Source organism: Mustela putorius, unplaced genomic scaffold (assembly GCF_011764305.1).
Source record: "Mustela putorius furo isolate JIRA1106 unplaced genomic scaffold, ASM1176430v1.1 tig00000083_pilon_pilon_pilon, whole genome shotgun sequence".
Classification (NCBI taxonomy): domain Eukaryota; kingdom Metazoa; phylum Chordata; class Mammalia; order Carnivora; family Mustelidae; genus Mustela; species Mustela putorius.
Genome location: NW_025421273.1, coordinates 31,993,635 through 32,000,244, shown reverse-complemented (window position 1 = coordinate 32,000,244; position 6,610 = coordinate 31,993,635).

Here is a 6,610-nt window from a genome sequence, read left to right as displayed (position 1 = left end):
CTTGGTCGGTTAAGCATCTGACTTCAGCTTCAGCTTGGGTCATGATCTCGGGGTCCTGGGATCAAGCCCTATGTCACACTCCATGCTCAGCAAGGAGTTTGCTTGCCTCCCTCTCACTCGTGCTGTGTCTCTCTCTCAAATAATGGATACAAGTTTAAAAAAAAAAAAAAAAAAGAAGAAGAAGAAGGAGAAGGAGGCTACTCTAAGAGTTTCAAATACAGGGAATTCCGTGCAGGGAATCGGTTTCAAAGATGCTAGAAGGGTTGGAAGAGCAAAAGGGAAGAGGAAGGGGGCTTTTATGCTGAAGGAGCATAAAAGAAGCCACAGCTAAGCACACTCGGGCTAAAAGCCCTGAATCCACACCCGCTGCTTGTGCTACTTGTCTGTTCTGGATGGGCCAGAGGGTTGCCGCCTGGACCGGGCTGTGGCAGCTGAAATGGGACGTTCTGCTGGGGCCCACTCTGCTGGAATCCCCCACCCCCTCATCCCGCTCCCACCCCACACTGCTGCAACTCCAGAAACCCACCTCCTCACTCCCGGAGCCCAAGCAGGACTCTTCGGTGCCTGTGGATTTCCCTCTGCGCCCAGACGGCAAGAGAGTCTGGGAAATCTCATTTTCAGACACCTGACCCTGCCTCTCCAGAGCACAATACAGCAGGGCAGGTGGGACAGTGAGGCAACAAGTGAGTACCTGGTGAACAAGGGCCCAATTCTGATGCCAAGTGTTTCCCAAAGACGTTCTAGACTTTTCTCTTTTCTCCTCTTCCCTGGCTTCTCACCCCTCCCCAGCTAAAAGAAACCTCTCACTTGTCCTGGTCCAAATTGTATTGGTCTCTTTGGCTCAGTTGAAAGTATATTCTTTGAGGAACCACTGTGTCCCAGGCACTAGGCTAGGTGCTGAAATTACAACCGTGAGTAACACAAACTTGACTTCCATTCCCCTGGGGCTTCATGGAGTCTACAGTATAGCTCGAGAGACAGACAGTGAAATAGGCAATTACAATGTAGATTGCTAAGCACCAAGACGAGGGGTACAAGAGTCAGAGCCCACAAGAAGGATGTTTAAACCAAACTGGGAGGGCCAGGGAGTGCTTCCAGAGGAAGCCAAAGTGAGAAGCCAAAGAGGTCGGGGTCAGGGGAAAATGCTCTAGATGGAAAGGCATGTATGAAGTCCTGGTGGTGAGACAGGGCAGGTCAGGGGGGAGAACCAGAGTGTGCACAGAGCAGCCAGCACACAGACTGTGAGTGGACAAATAGAGGGTGATGGGGAGAGACGGGGCTGGAGGAGGCAATGGGTGTCACATCCTGCAAGGCCTGGAAAGCCACATCAGAGGGTTTGGACTTTATCCTGCCAGCAATGAGAAACTACTGGACGTTTCCAGTAAGGATGTGACACGATCAGGTATTCTTTAAGGAGAGTTGTGTGGAAATAACCTATAAGCAGAAGTCCCATGGTCCACAGAAGCTGTCACGGCACCAGCTCCCTTTACCAACTGCCCCATCTGTTCTAAAAGTGCTTTAGAGACATTTGATCTCCGAAAAGCTCCTCTTTCTTGAGAAATCTCATTTTTTTCCCTGCCACCCACTGTGTGATTTCACTTATCTGCCATTCCGAAGAAGGCAAAACTAGAGGGACAGAAAGCAGATTGTCAGTTGCCAGGGGCTGGGAGTGGCCACAGAGGTGGCCTAGAAAAGGGGCACCAGGGAGTTTTTTGTGGTGATGGTTTCATAGCACTGGATGGGTCAGAACTCACAGAAACTGGCACTGACAAAGGAGATTTTTCTGCTTATAAATTGTTTCAAAAGCCTGACTGTAAAAGAAAAGAGAGTATCTTTCCTCCCTCCTGAATCTTGCATGGGCACTGCTTTCCTGATTTCTCGGTTGTGCCACCTCCTACCTTGGCATTTGGGAAGTCTGATTACTGGTGTCAATTTTTTCTTTCTTTTTTTCTTTTTGGGGAGGGAGAAAGAATCCTAAGCAGGCTCTATGCCCAGCACAGAGTCCAATGCAGGGCTTGAGCTCACGACCCTGAGATCATGACCTGAGCCGAAATCCGCTTAAACAATGGAGCCACTCAGAAACCCTTATTGATTACTGGTGACAATTTAAATCCATCTGTTCCTTAATTTCTCTTTTTTCTGTCTCATTGTGAGTGTAGAGAAATGCAACTGATGTCTGTGAATTGATTTTATATCCTGACACTTTGCGGATTCCTGTATGAGTTCTAGCAATGTGGGGGGTGGAGTCTTTTGGGTTTTCCATGTGGAGTATCAAGTCATCTGCGAAGAGTGAGAGTTTGAATTCTTCTTTCATGATCTGGATGGCTTTTATTTCTTTTGGTTGTCTGACTGCTGAGGTTAGGACTTCTAGTACTATGTTGAACTAGAATGGTGCTAGTGGATATCCCTGTCGTGTTCCCGACCTTAGGGGAAAACGTCTCAGTTTTTCCCTGTTGAGAATGGTATTCGCTGTCGGCTTTTTATATATGGCTTTTGTGATATTGAGGTACGTCCCTCAATATCACAAAAGCCATATACAAATAGGACATAAACTGGGGGTTGCTGGAGGGGAGGGAATGAAGTGATGGAGCAACTGCGTGATGGGCATTAAGGAAGGCAAGTGATGTGATGAACACCGGCTATTACATGCAACTGATGAATCACTGAACTTTACCTCTGAAGCTGATAATCTTCTGTAAATTAATTGAATTTAAATTAAAAAAATTAAATTTTTAAAAAATTGGAGAAAATAATCTGTTTGCCAGCAAGGAAAATCTCTCCTTGCTTGTCTCTGTGTGTCTGCAACCACGATTCAGCTCCTTGAGGATGATGGGCAGAACTTCCGTAATTATATTTCGATTGTTTTTCCTGCAGGTAACTCACCACTCGCTAATCTTCGGGGAGCATATTTCAAGCCAGAGAAGTGATTTCAGTTTTGATGGACTCATCCATAGCCTTTGGACTGCCTTCCCTCTAGCTTCTCTGGTGCCTATCCCGCCTTTTCCTCTTCTCTTATTCCATTTGTTTAAGCCTCCCTATGTGCTACTGTACAGATACGAAAGGTTCTAATCAGGCGGCATGCGAAACTAGGTATCAAACAAGAAGATAAAATGTCTAATTGTTTCAAATGTGGAAAGTAAAAAGAGGACCAGCATTTCCACCATTTTGGCTGGGAAATGAAGGCAATCGCAGATTTCTGGAGCATTCTCCCTAGCTGGACAAGCAGCAGCCTGAAGCCTGGAAGGGACTGCCAGTGTGTGTTTGCAATGTCAGAAGCCTGTGATTCTAAAAGTATCAGGTTTCTAGAAAAAAACAGAAGGCTACCTTTGGAGGATCAGAGAGAGATTTCCCACCCAGAGTGAGGCCCTAGGGTGAAAGGATTATTTTACCGTAGTCATTTGCCAAAAATCTGATTTCCTTGAGTTACACAGAAAGACAAATCACATTTTAAATAATCCAGTTTTATTTTTGTCTTATGCCCTGGAAAAATCTGACACGTGGAATTCTTGATTTTTAACTGTTAGGTGTTTAACATCACCCGTGGATTGCCCAGCATGTAGAAATACTTGTTGAAATTACTTTCATTCCAATAAAATGACCAACAGAATAACAGGATTAGACACTTTGTTTTTGCTAAGTAGCTTGAAGTTGGTATACATTATATACCTGGGATATGTGAGCCTTATCATTTTTATTCCATAGCATCTTGAAACTTAAAGACAGGAAGAGCAACCTGCTGCCATGGCCAAATCTGGCCCACCACCTGTTTTTGTCAATAAAGTTTTATTGAAACACCACCATTCCCATTTGTTTACATATTGTCTATGGCTGCTTTCCACACAAAAGCAGAGTTGTGTAGTTTGGCAGAGACCACGTGGCCTGAAAAGCCAAAAATATTTATTATTTGACCCTTTACAAAAGTTTGACCACTCCTACTCTAAGAGGCAACATTTCCAGAACCAGTTTCAGAATCGTCATCTGTCCTGTGCTCAGACGTTATTTTTGAAGCTAAGAATGGAAAGGCAGAATGTGTTGTGATAATCTCTCTCACTAGTAGAGGTATTTTCTTTTTGAATGAAAACTAGGAAAAAAGTTAATTAAATTATTGGTTTGGTTTTTTTTTTTCTCCTCAAAAACTTCTTAGGCAGTTGACCTTCTTTGTGAAATATAAAATTTATGCTCATATGTCTATGTGTTTTCATGCACCTCTAATGGTAACTTCCAACATCTTATCAGAAAAAGCAATCACTCCTACACTTTTGTGGGGTTGTTGACATTTTGGGGTACCAATAAACATCTAAAGATCCTTTCTTCACAGTGAGAAATGGACAGATGCACATATACACAAACTTTGGGTATAATTTCAAGAGTTCACAGGGGTCTGAAGCCTCCTTGGACCGTCCAGGTGAATTACTTTATGATAGCATGAGTCTCCACAGATGGAACTCCGGGCACCAGCCACTTTGAGAAGGGGACTGTGCAGGGGTTCAGGGTGATCCCAGCAGATGTGAAATATTTCATCTCAGAGGCAGTCACTGTGTTTTTCAAAACTGAGGTCTTAAAGGGTGTTTAGGCTACAGATGCAGATCCGTGTCCTGGTTCTGTGTGGTCACAGATACAAACAAAAACTTGAGGCAATGTCTGAATTGCAGAAGCTGTCATCTGGTGGTTAGGGGATCTCCAGGAATAGAACACAACTGCCGAGGTCAGAGGGGATAAACGTCCTGGGAATATGCAAACACTGCACAGCTCAGAGAGTTCCATGAGGGCCCCACACTTCATTGCAAGGACCTCTCTCTTATCTCTCAGTTTTGTCTACACACTAGACAAATGTAGAGTGGAAGTTAGTTTTACAGAAACATCTGTTCTGCCCAGGCAGATGTCATGTGCTCTTCCTATAACTCAAGTGACTACAGGATAACCAGGCCAAGTTAAAGACAGGAGCCGAGAACTCTCCGGCCAAGTGTCCGCTGGCACGCTGACCCACCACGCTCAAAAGGGCTGGCCAAACACGGGTGTTTATCATTTCCTTGTAAGTATTATTTATTCATAGGTGGAACAGAGCAGGGGGATTTGCAAGCACTTGCCAAGTGGAATAAACAGTTATGTAAATCTTCCCTCCAAATTCAAATGTGAGATTAAGTGTTACTCTTAGGGGTCAACTTCTTACCAAAATCTCTTTTGTGGACCATGGCTACGCTAGGGGTAGGGATGAGGATGGGAAACCATTACTGGATGAAATGGCCCAAATCACAGAAGCCCTGTTCCTCGAAGCCAGCTCGTGAATGCTTCCTGCAGTGTTGATGAGTGTGGAAGGAGTGCAGAAGGAATCGCCAAAAGCTCTTGATAGGCATGCTGAGATCCTGTCCCAGGGGAAAACTCTGGGCTGGCCCTATGTCAGAGCCTGCGATACAATAAAGAACCTCTTGCTGTTTGCATCCTGTGGCAGAGTTGAATTCTTGGGTAAGGGGATCCGCGGGTCTTTCAAGACTACCTTGCTTCCTAGATTAATTCCTGGAGTGCAAAACCCCACCTACCCGGTAATCAGCCACGTTCTTTGTCCACGGGCATCACCAAGTGACGCCTGGATCCAACATAGCAACAGGTTTTAGTCCTGATGACGTAAAAATAAACAGAAAATAATACCTGTCTCTAATAAATCTTTATCTTGAACATTTGGTGAGTCACTGCTGAGCCTTGATAATTTCTCTGCTAAATGAGAATTGTCTCTGCAGGTAAATGATCAGTTTATCCTTTCTCCTGTGAAAGGGAAGGGAAAATTGGAGAATTTCCCAACTGCAAATAGCACCCCCCGCCCCCCATATTCCTCTCTCTGTGAGACTGCAGATGTGTTACCTGAAAGGAACTGGGCTAGGAGTTAAGAAAGTGGGTGTTGGTTTTACCTCCCCAGTTGCTGAGTGGCCTCAGGCAAATCCTTTAACCCCTCTTGGGCTTGTTTCTTCAGCCATAAAAAGATCACTTAGGAGGGGATGATTTTTAAAGAAACTTCCTGCTCTAAAATGTGATTGTGTGAAGTTTGGGAATACCTTGGGACATTCAAAAGAACTTTAACTCCCACAGCAGGAACAGAGTCCCAGGAGAGATATGGCCTGTGTAGTTTAAACAACTGAATTGCAATAAGGCTTTTCCCATTAAGGCATTTGGTGTGGGCATGTACTTCATAATAACCTTCCCAGGAGCTCATTTAAAGCTCCATTAAAAAGCAAACATATTTTTCAAAATGAGCTCCTTCTAATTACTTGTTATTTGAGTTTTGCGTTTCCTTCCAATCTTGAGTTCTGGGCATCTGTGGATGCCCAGGCCAAGTCTGGAGCTCTCCAGAAAGATAATCGGTTTGATAAATGTTGTAGGTATAAATGACCAAAGGAATATAAACTACATGGATTTGTCTATTCTCCCTCCCTGTCCTGTTCTTTCTTCCCACTCTTCTGCATCACAGCCTATACCATTTAAAACGGTAACATAGGGGCACCTGGGTGGCTCAGTCAGTTAAGTGTCCCCCTTCAGCTCAGGTCACAATCTCCAGGTCCTGGGATTGAGCCCTGCATGGAGCCCCCCGCTCAGCGGGGAGTCTGCTTCTCTGCTTCTC